This window comes from Schistocerca serialis, chromosome 1 (assembly GCF_023864345.2).
Source record: "Schistocerca serialis cubense isolate TAMUIC-IGC-003099 chromosome 1, iqSchSeri2.2, whole genome shotgun sequence".
Lineage (NCBI taxonomy): Eukaryota > Metazoa > Arthropoda > Insecta > Orthoptera > Acrididae > Schistocerca > Schistocerca serialis.
The window spans coordinates 441693763-441707226 of record NC_064638.1 but is presented as its reverse complement, the minus strand read 5'-3'; positions in this window follow the sequence as shown (position 1 = coordinate 441707226).

Here is a 13464-nt window from a genome sequence, read left to right as displayed (position 1 = left end):
ATGTTGGGACGTGAGCGGAAGACGGCCTAACGGTGTGCGGGACCGTAGCCCAGCTTCATGGAGACGGTTGCGAATGGTCCTCGCCGATACCCCAGGAGCAACAGTGCCCCAAATTTGCTGGGAAGTGGCGGTGCGGTCCCCTACGGCACTGCGTAGGATCCTACGGTCTTGGCGTGCATCCGTGCATCGCTGCGGTCCGGTCCCAGGTTGACGGGCACGTGCACCTTCCGCCAACCACTGGCGACAACATCGATGTACTGTGGAGACCTCACGCCCCACGTGTTGAGCAATTTCGCGGTACGTCCACCCGGCCTCCCGCATGCCCACTATACGCCCTCGCTCAAAGTCCGTCAACTGCACATACGGTTCACGTCCACGCTGTCGCGGCATGCTACCAGTGTCAAAGACTGCGATGGAGCTCCGTATGCCACGGCAAACTGGCTGACACTGACGGCGGCGGTGCACAAATGCTGCGCAGCTAGCGCCATTCGACGGCCAACACCGCGGTTCCTGGTGTGTCCGCTGTGCCGTGCGTGTGATCATTGCTTGTACAGCCCTCTCGCAGTGTCCGGAGCAAGTATGGTGGGTCTGACACACCGGTGTCAATGTGTTCTTTTTTCCATTTCCAGGAGTGTATATTCGATGTTAAAAAATTTCTCTTCTTCAGAGTGTAGTTTTAGCTGTCTGAGACTGCAGATGTGTGTGCAAGTTGCGTTTGCATGTGTGTGTTTGTGCATGTGTGTATGTGTGTCTACTGCAGACAAAGCTATAATCGTGTGAATCTTTTCGTTGTGCTTATCGCGACTCAGCATCTCCGCTATATGGCGAGTAGCAATTTTCTTTCTCTGGTATTGTCTTCTTCAGAAATGCCTTTCTTGCCATTGACATTCTGTATTTTATATCCTCTCCATTTAGGCCATTATAAGTTATTTTGCTGCCCAAATAGCAAAACGCATCGACTACTTTCAGTGTCTCGTTTCCTAATCTAATTCCTTTAGCATCACTGATTACTTCAGATACATTCAACTATCACTGTTTTGCTTTTGTTGATTTTCATCTTATATCCTCCTTTCAAGACACCTTCTATTCCATTTAACTGCTCTCCCAAGTTCTTTACTGTCTCTGTTTTTATTTCGTTTCCTTGAACTTTAGATCCTACTCCAAATTTTTCTTTGGCTTCCTTTGTTGCTTGTTCTGTGTACTGAATGAATAACATCTAGGATAGACTACAGCCATGCCTGTCTCCCTTCTCAGCCACTGCTTCCCTTTGATGTCCCTCAACTCTTATTACTGCCATTCAGATTTCTGTAGAAGTTTCACTTTCCGTATTTCACCCCTCCTTCAGAATTTCAAAGAGCGTACTCTAGCCAACATTGTCAAAAGCTTTGTCTAAGTCTATAAAGGCTATAAACATGGAATTGTCTTTCTTTAACCTATCTTCTAAGATACATCGTAGTATGAGTATTGCGTCGTGCGTTCCCACACTTCTCCGGGGTCCACACTGATCTTCCACAAGGTTGGCTTCTACCAGTTTTTCCATTCTTCTGTAAAGAATTAGTGTAAGCTATTTGCAACAGTGACATATTAAACTTACAGTTCGGAAATTTTCACACCTGTCAGCAACTGCTTTCACTGAAACTAGAATTATTATATTCTTCTTGTAGTCGTAGGGTATTTTGCCTGTCTCAGACACCTTGCACTCCAGATGGAAGTTGTTTTATCACAGCTGGTTCTCCCAAGGCCTCATTAGTTCTGACGGAAGGTCGTCTGCGCCCAGGGTCTTGTTCCGGCTTAGATCTTTCAGAGCTCTGTCAGATTCTGCTCCCAGTGCCATATCTCCCATATCCTCTTCGTCTACGTCCATTTCCCTTTTTATAACATTGTCTTCAAGTTTGCCTCCCTTGCATAGAACCTATATATACTCTTCCACCTTTCAGCTTTCCCTTCTTTGTTGGATTCCAATTTTAAGGCAAGGATAATTGTTAAAACATTAAGGAAACACATTGAAGAAAGGATGATTGTTAACATAAATTTTGAAATATCGTATGTTCCATGGTGTAAGGCCTCCTTCGCTTCGAGGTACAAGATAGTGCATGACCACCGGAGTACAACTTAACCGTCCACACATCATGTAATTAGTTTTAAAAATATGTAGAATTTTACTCAGCATGAAATGCAATAGCTGGAGAATTAAGAATATCTTGCAAATAGCTTTATTATATTATACAGCCTTAAATGTGTAAACTCAGTAAATTTACTAAACACAACCTCATCTCTCACAACAACAAAAAAAGCATAAAATGCTGGGAACTGCTTATGGCAATCGTTAGTGTGCATACTTTCATGTAATTCTACAACCGATCATTAGACTTAAACACCGACCAGGAAACATTGTGTGTTCCTGGGTATTCTATTCTCATGTTACAGCATTTTCATATATTTACTTTATCGGCTTTCTTCTTCTAGTTCAAATTTTCATACTTGATTTCTCTTTCAGAAATTATCCTCAGCCTTACAACGTGTACTGGGAACAGAAGCGCCACTTATTTGCAGTGACGTAACAGCTTTTGTGGAAGATGGGTTCCATTAACTAATGGTGCAGAGTGTGATATGAGAAAACAGCTCATCTTAATTTTGACACTTACTTTAGAACTAGCCTTTAGAAGCACCTGGTGTATTTCAATCGAAACACGAAGTCAAAATACCTTGATTCTGATAGCTAGTTTATTTAAAAGATGATATTTTAATTACTGCTAACTAATGAGAACATCGATAAAGATGTAGAAGTAACTCTCATAAGACGCATGCATAGACAAAAGCCAGTGCCAGATTCGTATTCCTCTGGTGAAACGGAACCGTCCTGTAACCATCATGACATCATTCAGTTCGTGTAGGAAAAGTTGAAAAAACAGCAAATCAGTTTCAATACTACATGGTTCATTGAAAACTCCTTGACCTATGTTGGTTACACGATATTGTGGAGGTACGTTAAATACCTAACCATAAGGCACAAATGAAAATCAGATTCATCTCTATAACAATTTGATTTAGATATGAAATAGTGAAGGCAGAAGATATTCAAATAGGTAAAAAGACATGACCTAGTAGAAAGCCTTGGACAACATAAGCGATATGAATTTAACTGGTGAAAAGAGAAAATATAAAACTGCAGTAAATGAAGGAATAAAAACCTCTAAAAATGAACCTTAACAGCCAGCGCAAAATGACTAAGAGAAATGGCTAGAGGACAAATGTAAGAATTTAGAAGTAAATATCACTAGAGGGAACAGTGACCCTACGACTTGCCTTGGAGGATAGGTTAAGGAAAGGTAAACCTATCGTTATAACAGCTGTAGACTTAGAAAAAGCTTTTGACAATGTTAACTGGAATACTCTCTTTGAAATTCTGAAGGTATCATGGATAAAGTACAGGACTGTAAGACTATTTACAACTTGTGTTGAAACCCGGTGGCGGATAAGAGTAGAGGGGCACGAAAGGGAAGTAGTGGTTAAAAAGGGTGTGAGACAGAGTTGTAGCCTATCCCAGATGTTATTCAGTATGTACACTGAGCAAGCAGTAATGGAAACCAAAGAAACACTGTAATTCTGTCGGAGCCAGAAAAGGACTTGGAAGGGCAGATGAACAGAATGGACAGTGTCTTTAAAGGAGGATATAAGATGAACGTCAACAAAACTAAAACAAGGTTAATAGACTGTAGTTGAATTAAATCAATTAATGCCGAGGGAATTAGATGAGGAAACGAGACACTTAGGATAATAGTATAACTGATAATGCTCGAAGTAGACAGGATATAAAATGAAGACTGGCAATGACAAGAAAACCATTTCTGAAGGAGAAAAATTTGGTAACGTCTAATATAGATTTAAGTGTTAGGAATTCTTTTCTCAAAGCATTTATGTGAAGTGTATCCATGTACGGAGGTGAAACATGGACGTTAACAGTATAGATAAGAAGAAAGCAGAAGCTTTTAAAATGTGGTGCTACAGAAGGATGCTGAAGATTAGGTGGGTAGTTCAGGTAACTAATGGGGAAGTACTGAATAGAATTATGGAGGTAAGAAATTTGCGGCACGACCTGACTAGAAGAAGGAATTGGTTGGCTGGACACATTTTGAGACAACAAGGGTTCATATAACGTATCTCCTCAACCTCATGTAAACAGTGTTATTCATTGATCCTTCAGAAGAAGACGTTTTTAAATACTTCGAAACCTAGATCAAGAGGTTTTCATAAACCTTGTACTGTAGCAACTGATTTGGCTGTTTTTCCACCTTTTCCTATGGGAAGGGTACATTACAGTTGCTGGCTCGATCCATGTTCAGGATTTTAAAGAACTTTCTACTTGATTTTTGGTCTGATATTTTATCATTGAATTTTGTTTAGTGTCTTTTCAACCCTTCAGAACCTCCCTTGGACCCAGTTTAGTCAATATATCATAAACACAATTTTCATGCAGACAGAATCGTCAGTTTGTTAGGGACTCTGAGTAACACTTAGATGCACTGAATTACCCACACAATCGACAATCAGCATAAGCGAAAATTAATGTATAGGACACGTCGTAATTCTTCCATAAGGCTTGTCTGACTCCATTGGAATGACGTCACAAGCTATCAGAATAAAAGGAACAGCCTTATCTAACGGCGGGCAGCCTTCACTCGACATTGGCAGATGTAGCAAGCAGACACTTTGACAGTTACAGATGCGCGTGTTGTCAAGACGACACTGTAGTTTCTCTTTTTTTGCCTAATTTAATGGTGGCAACATTGTTGTAATGAGATACTTCAGCGCATCGCAATCGTATTGTTTGTGTACTGGACAACAGTAATTAGATAAAGCTGTGGACCTATCACCGTGACAACCATCGACCAAACCATATCTACAGGACTTGTGAGTTTGAGATTCTACTGTTCGGGTGTCGCTCTTTAGTGACCTAAGCAAGAAATATTAAGTAGATATTAGGATTCACAATAAAATACCAACTACGAGTCGTAACCGATGAGTTGTGAACAGTAGCAAAAGCGGAGGAATAACTCATCAAAAAAGTATGTCCGTCTATAGATAGAAACAACGTCAAAAAACAACAGTTGTGTGAGCGAATAATTTTAGCAACATAAAATGATGTACTTCAACAAAAAAATCAGCAAATACAGAATATGGTATCTGGGGAAGAAAAAATTCATTGATTCAATAGCGAACCAAGAAGAAGGCGTGGAAATACCAATAGAGTTCCTAAATTTGATTAATTTTCCCATTATGCCTTCACAAAAACTGCTTCTAAACGCCATCGTAGAAGTGGAAGCGATATCCAGAATAGAAAAAGGCAAATCAGTATGCATACAACGAATTTCACTCATTTCAATTAACTTACCATTCACGTTAAATGTCTCCATTTTCCGGTAAGATCGCGATACAGCATGTCTATCAATAAAGTACAGGCAGAAAGATTTTAGTGTTGCAGTGTGAATGTAAAAGAAACGTGTTTCACGCACGGACAATTATGTGTAGAGCGCTCGCGTAGTGGACAACAACAAATTTATTCCTCTTTGTACCTGAACAAAAAGCACCCAATTTATTTCATAACAATTTATTTTGATTAAGTTAGAGACTATACAAATCAAATTTTTTTTTTAAATTCAAAAAACAAATTAAGAAACAAAATAGCAAGTGAAATGCCTACTTTACATTTACTTAGATAATAATTCGAAAGCTAGGTCAAAAAATAAATATTAGAGAAATAAATGGTGATAAAGTGTATATTCTCTATGTAATGAAGTTGCACCAAGTACCCACAGTGAAAAGAACAGCAAAAAATGTATTTTAGTTCCTGCATACCTTGGCTAGGCAATACACAATGTGATCAAAAGTATCCGGACACTCCGAAACACACACGTTATTAATATTAGGTGCATTGTGCTGTCACCTACTGCCAGGTACTCCATATCGGCGACCTCAGTCGTCATTACACATCGTGAGAGAGTAGAATGGGGCGCTCCGCGGACCTCACGGACTTCGATCGTGGTCAGTTGATTGGGTGTCACTTGTGTCACACGTCTGTACGCGAGGTTTCCACACTTCTAAACATCCCTAGGTCTGCTGTTTCCGATGTGATAGTGAAATGGAAACGTGAAGGGGGACGTACAGCACAAAAGCGAACTGACCGACCTCGTCTATCGACTGACAGAGACCGCCGACTGTTGAAGAGGGTTGTAATGTTTAATAGGTAAACATCTATCCAGACCATCATACAGGAATTCCAGACTGCATCAGGAATCTACTGCAAGTACTATGACAGTTAGGCGGGAGGTGAGAAAACTTGGATTTCATGGTCGAGCGGCTGCTCATACACCACACATCACGCCTGTAAATGCCAAACGACGCCTCGCTTGGTGTAAGGAGCATAAACATTGGACGATTGAACAATGGAAAAAGTTGTGTAGAGTGACGAATCACGGTACACAATGTGGGGATCCAGTGGCACGCTGTGGGTATGGCGAATGTCCAGTGAACGTCATCTGCCAGCGTGTGTAGTGCGAACAGTAGAATTCGGAGGCGGTGGTGCTATGCTGTGGTCGTGTTTTTCATGGACGGGGCTGGCACTATCGCAGCACAGGCCTACATTGATGTTTTATGCAGCTTCTTGCTTCCCACTGTTGAAGAGCAATTCGGGGATGGCGATTGCATCTTTCAACAGGATCGAGCACCTCTTCATAATGCACGGCATGTGGCGGAGTGGTTACACAACAATAACATCCGTGTCTTGGACTGGCCTGCAGAGCGGCCTCACCTGAATCCTATAGAACACATATGGGATGTTTTGGAACGCCGACTTCGTGCCAGGCCTCACCGACCTTCATCGATACCTCTTCTCAGTGCAGCACTCCGTGAAGAATGGGCTGCCATTTCCCAAGAAACCTTCCAGCACTTGATTGAACGTATGCCTGCGAGAGTCGAAGATGACATCAAGGGCGGGCAAACACCATATTGAATTTCAGCATTACTGATGGAGGGCGCCACGAAATTGTAAATCATTTTCAGCCAGGTGTCCGGATACTTTTGATCACATAGTGTATTTTGCTCGTTGCAGAACGTCTTCGCTGTTATGTAGAATTATTTAGTCATAAGCGAAAATTATGATGTTTATACAGTTATCTGGTCTTATTTTAATGCTTCGGTTTGCCTTACTTTCCCACTGTCTGTGTCCTCAATACACACATTACAAAACGGCGGTCGATACGCTTCATCCTTGTCGCTCTTCTTCACTAATTGACCGTATAACTAAAAATAAAAATCATCTATTCGTTAATTCCAAATTTTGAATTACTACCACTGCGACGGAAATTGTGTGTCAAATAATAAAAGACATTAGCCTGTCATACGGTTCGACAAGAGTTGTGTAGTTGCTGCTTGTCAGAGACGTTGCTTCTGTAAGAGATTGCTGCTGGATGGACTGTGGCGTGAAGAAGGCGCCTGGAAGCCCCAGGCGGGGCATCTCCGGGTTCATCGCGAGCAGAGTGGAGACACACAGATTTCCCGCGGGTGCAGCGCCTACAGATGTGTCTTACACTTCCCGTGTCACGTACTGAAAATCATCCCACAGCAATGAGCCTTTTTCATCATTCCATGTACCATCTCAGACATTACGACTATTCAGAATTGCTCGCACTTTCATCCATGGTTTCGGAATGCGACTGGGCTATCATTCAGGAGATTTAACCATGAATAACAACGGGCAACTACCAGACTTTTAGACTATCGACTGTGAAAATGGCGACACCAGGAAGGGTAGCAAATAACGAATGTTTATTTACTGTGTGGTTACATTACGGTATGAAATATATGTGCGTCGGGGGGAAAAATACAGTGCCCTAAAGGAGGAGTTCATTTCATTGACAAGTGAGGCGGCGGTAGTTCATCGTTGTAGGGGTACATGGTAGCAAATGAAACACACATGTCAGATAAAGGATGCCCAAACATTATACGGTGTACCCCCTCCAGCAACAAGGCAGGCGCGTATTGTCACATGTAAACGATCATAAAAGTGCCGAACGGCATCCTGCGATAGACTGTCTCCAACATTTTGCGCCTTTTTTTTCAGTTCGGCAGTGGTTCCTGCAGGCTCTGGAGAATGAATAAATTCGCGCTTCATCATCGCCCATACATGTTCTCCTGGCGACACATGTGATGATCTTGTTGACCAGGACAGTTCTTTTACACCACAAACAACACAGCGTCGTAGCAGCCGTATATGGACGTGCATTGTCTTGTTGAAAAAGCACATAACTTTCTGTCGAAGAAGTAGCTGCAGCACGGGGATAAAAGTCAGTGTAGTGTAGAAGGACTCTGTAATAGGCTGCTCATTAGATGTGCGCGCTACACTTCTACGTCCATCACTCGCATACAGAGAGAACCTACACCCAACACTGACAGCAGAGAAGCGGCGTCGTAGTGTCCGTGATAGACTGTACGAATACATACGTGTTCTCAATCCTGGTTCAAGCAAACGGTTGAAAAAATGGTTCAAATGGCTCTGAGCACTATGAGACTTAACATCTGAGGTCATCGTCCCCTAGAACTTAGAACTACTTAAACCTAACTAACCTAAGGACATCACACACATCCATGCCCGAGGCAGTATTCGAACCTGCGACCGTAGCAGTCGCACTGTTCCGGGCTGAAGTGTCTAGAACCGCTCGTCCCCACCGGCCGGCGTAGACGGTTCCCAATGGTCCCTGATGACACGGAAAGTGCAACATGCGCACAGTTTTCGTCCCTGAATGGTGTTCGGTAGGCTGCCACTGCTCGCACAGGTGTCGATCTTGACGTGCACATGTACTATGTGGACGTGCAGAACCAGGTGTGCAGGTGTGGGAATGTTCCACAGACCACTGCTGAAAGCAGCGACACACCAAAGATAATACACTGTGCCCCATATATGAAGCAATCTGTCGATATATCTATTCAGCTTCTCGCAAGCCTACAATGGGATCCCGTTCAAGTGGCTGAAGCTGTTTAACAGGAGTACTTTCTCGTAAGTAGGGCATGATTGTACCCTTGAATGACTATTGCAAACATGGTCACTTCGAAGCTCTGCACAGTTGCAGAGTCAAAACATTGGGTTTACAGACAGATCTCCTTAGCGACATGTGATCACCGATGACCGTGACAGATGAATCACCGACATTACATATCGCCAGAACGCACGTAATTACCCTGGTGCCACTGAACACAGTCCTGGAGATTGATGAATTTTCTTTGTACTGAGTTTGTTGCCGATCTGGGCACATACAGGGTGCGAAACTTAGTAAACGGAGCTGCCAGCTCAAGAAATAACAACTGCTCTAACGCAATGATGTTGCGTCGAGCTGAGCCAAGATAGTTACGATCTAAGTTTAGGTCCTTCATCAGTCTTAATGAATTGGTTTGTGTTGGCATTCCAAAATTTCGGCAACCGATGATCAGATGTTTTCAACGGATGAGATGTTTGGAGACTGTACTGACCAGTAAAACAGCCCAACACTGCCTGTACCGAGGTTGGTCAGCACAGCACGGTTCAAATGCCGCCTACGGTAATCGTTCAAAATGGTTCAAATGGCTCTGAGCACTATGGGACTTAACTACTGAGGTCATCAGTCGCCTAGAACTTAGAACTACTTAAACCTAACTAACCTAAGGACATCACACACATCCATGCCCGAGGCAGGATTCGAATCTGCGACCGTAGCGGTCACGCGGTTCCAAACTGAAGCGCTTAGAACCGCACGGCCACACCGGCCGGCACGGTAATCGTGTTGAAAGATAATGTCAAGGAGACCTCGAAGGTGGTGCACAGTCACCGGCCTTAATATGTCAGGAGTCTAACGTCTTCTTTCCAAATTACTGGCTATGCGAACCAGAGGTGATCGTTCGTACACGCAGTGGCACCCCGTACCATCGTGGCAGGTGCTGGATCCGTATAACGATGAAGATCTGGCAATGTTCGATTAACTCGAAGCCTCCATACCTGGACACGTCCGTCTAGATGTTGGAGCCGAAACCCTGAGTCGACTGAAAAGACGACGGGGTGCCACTCCAGTGTCTAGCGTTGTCACTGAGGACACCACTGTTGGCGCACCTTTGTCTGCTGTCGTGTCAAGCAAAGCCATAAGAAAGCTTACCATGTTGAGAGTGCGTGGTGCTTCAGACGTCGTTGCACTGTCCGTATGGATATTTGGAAAACATACCAATTGCCGGGTTCAAGGGAAGTTACGTAGTTGTACGAAAATGCACGGCCGAGAAAACAATATGTCTGTACTATTGGGCGCTAGCCGCGTCTGCTCGTTGAGATCCTGTATGGCAATGGGGATGGCCCTCTCAAACCCAACCGCTCCATATTCGCATGATAGTCATGAGATCCCAACCAACTCCAGCATCAGTTTCGCGGAACGTAGTCCACGATACTGCCACTGTCGAATTCCGGTACGTGCTGGTGGACATTCCTCCTTCTTGCACGAGGAACAACACGATACTCTCACAAAACAGCATTCACTGAGATGTGCTTTCTGAATGTGAATCCGCTGTGTAATCTTTCCTTCTACTCGATATGTAAAAGGACTTACCCCTGTTTACTTTGTGCAGTTGCGTTGAAGTGCTAATCATTTGTATACCCAAGCATGTGATTTTGACCTCTCTTGCGTGCTGCCTTCATGGATTGCATTTTTAATGGCAAGCAGTGTATGTTATGTGTGTATCTTTTTAGTGTCAATAGTCGCGTGAGGTACCCCGGATGTGCGTGAAGTGCAGTTGGAGCGTCACCACCGGCCACGGCCAGAGGTCATACCTGATGGCTATCCGCACCGTGACGACAGCACTAACACCGCTGTACGTCTGCAAGACATTGGAAGAATAGGGAATCTCTCAAGGTCGCCTCCATACTCGCCGAAGATGGTCATGAGGTGTAGCGCAGGCCAGCGATTCGTCGAGGAACAAGGTACGACCCCATTCGTCAACAAACCATTCTTCCCAGTCACGGTACCACTCCCAACGCAGCCTACGCACGGGACAAAAATTCCCTTGTCCGGCAGCTGCTAGCCTCCGACCAATGGTCAATGGTGCTGGATGGCACAGAATGTTACAAGGTGTCCAGTACCTGTTTCCATATGGCAAGTGGACGTGTGAAGTGATTACGATGCGCTTGTTGCACAATACAGAGATCTACCCTTGTAGTGGTCAAGTGTGATCGACCGGAACCTTGCCTGCCCTCACGTTCCCATGCAGTGCGACATCGGTCCACTGTTGCATCCGAATGCTCCACAAACTCTCGGATATTACACGATTTGACCACCCAGCCAAACGGAAACGTTCCAGTGTCCTTCATATTGTTCACCCCGATGCTCTTCATATCCCTTTCCGCATGCCACCGGTCTTCGTAACAACACCAAATACGAACAGTACTAATGCATACTGGTGGTCGTTCTACATGTACAGGAAATTGCAGCTCTAATATTGCCGATGGTGTGCACGTGTAAGAAGTTATATATCTTCTGGGCGCTTCACTTTGACAGACATTGTGAACAACTCGCAAGAAAAGACAGTGATATTATGATATTAGGAACTGCGACATACAGAGAGGAATTCCAGTGGGGATAAGGAGACTTCTTTTTAAGACATGGGATAAGCAGGGCTGTCTTCCAACCATCAGCGACAACCAAGTGCAGACAAGATTTACTCCCACAACTTATGCAATGTAGCACTCTACAATTACGCCACTTCACGTAGGGAATAACTTAACGGAGATAGGATGCGTAGATCCTGTAATGTATCGCGACATGAATATTCCACTCTCTTTGCAATTGCAGGTGTCGTTATCAGTCTGTATCATTTTTTTTCAGCTGCAGTCAGAAAATAAGTAGTTGCGCAAAACTTTTTTGGTTATTCGTTGGCAACGTATCACTGAAATATCCTTAGAACATTAATTTAGTCATGACTGTGTTGGTGACTGTGGATCAAATTTCTTGTATAAATACAGCAACCATCAGTGTGTTATATAGATTTATTCACACCCGCCGGCCTGAGTGGCCGAGCGGTTCTAGGCGCTACAGTCTGGAGCTGCGCGACCGCTACGGTCGCAGGTTCGAATCCTGCCTCGGGCATGGATGTGTGTGATGTCCTTAGGTTAGTTACGTTTAAGTAGTTCTAAGTTCTAAGGGACTGATGACCTCAGAAGTTAAGTCCCATAACGCTCATAGCAATTTGAGCCATTTTTTTATTCACACCCAGACGCATTTCTGGTGTTTACCCAACTCCAGTTGGCGCTTACCTCCATCTATGCAACATTTTTGTCGACGGTATTTTGGACACTGTAGCTGCTCCGTGCCAGATAATAACACGATCAGAAACGGATAGCAATGCAGAACGCCAAAAGGCAACAGCAATACATATAGCCAAAACTCACGAGGGCTAATGAAACATGGTATAGAGTTACGTGACCTATACAACTTTACATTAACCTCCGATACCAATACAAAAAGCCAAAAGCCGACAACAGTACAAAAAGCAAAAAGACGACACTCATTAAAGTAGCCACAAATCGTGAGAACTTACATATCTACAATGTCGTGGCCTCCAAAACACCAATTGATGTATGTAGCTCCAATTAAAACGTCTGCACCAAAACAGAAATCGAAAAACTGATGTCAGTACGGAAAGTCAAAAGACGATAGCAATACAAATAACCGAAAGTCGTGAGAAACAAACTATAACTTGCATCAAAAACATCACTCGACCTCTGTAGCTGAACTTAAAACACCGATACCGACATGAAAAGTTACGATCGGATAGAGTGACTGGCGTATTGTGACGAGTCAGTTGCTCGGCCACCCTTGACGTTTTCAGTTGGTGAGAGATCTGGAGAATGTGCTGGTCAGGGCAGCAGTCGAACATTTCCTGTATCCAGAAAGGCCCGTACAGGACCTGCAACATGCGTTCGTGCATTATCCTGCTGAAATGTAAGGTTTCGCAGGGATCGAATGAAGGATAGAGCCACGGGTCGTAACACATCTGAAATGTAACGTCCACTGTTCAAAGTGCCGTCAATGCGAACAAGTGGTGACCGACACGTGTAACCAATGGCACTCCATACTATCACGCCGGGTGGTACGCCAGTATGGCGATGACAAATACACGCTTCCAATGTGCGTTCACCACAATGTCGCCAAACACGGATGCGACCATCATGATGCTGTAAACAGAACCCTGATTCATCCGAAAAAATGACTATTTGCCATTCGTGCACCCAGGTTCGTCCTTGAGTACACCATCTCAGGCGCTCCTGTCTGTGATGCAGCGTCAAGGGTAACCGCAGCCATGGTTTCCGAGCTGATAGTCCATGCTGCTGCAAACGTCGTCGAACTGTTCGTGTTTTGCAATCGTCCCCAACTGTTGACTCAGGGATCGAGACGTGGT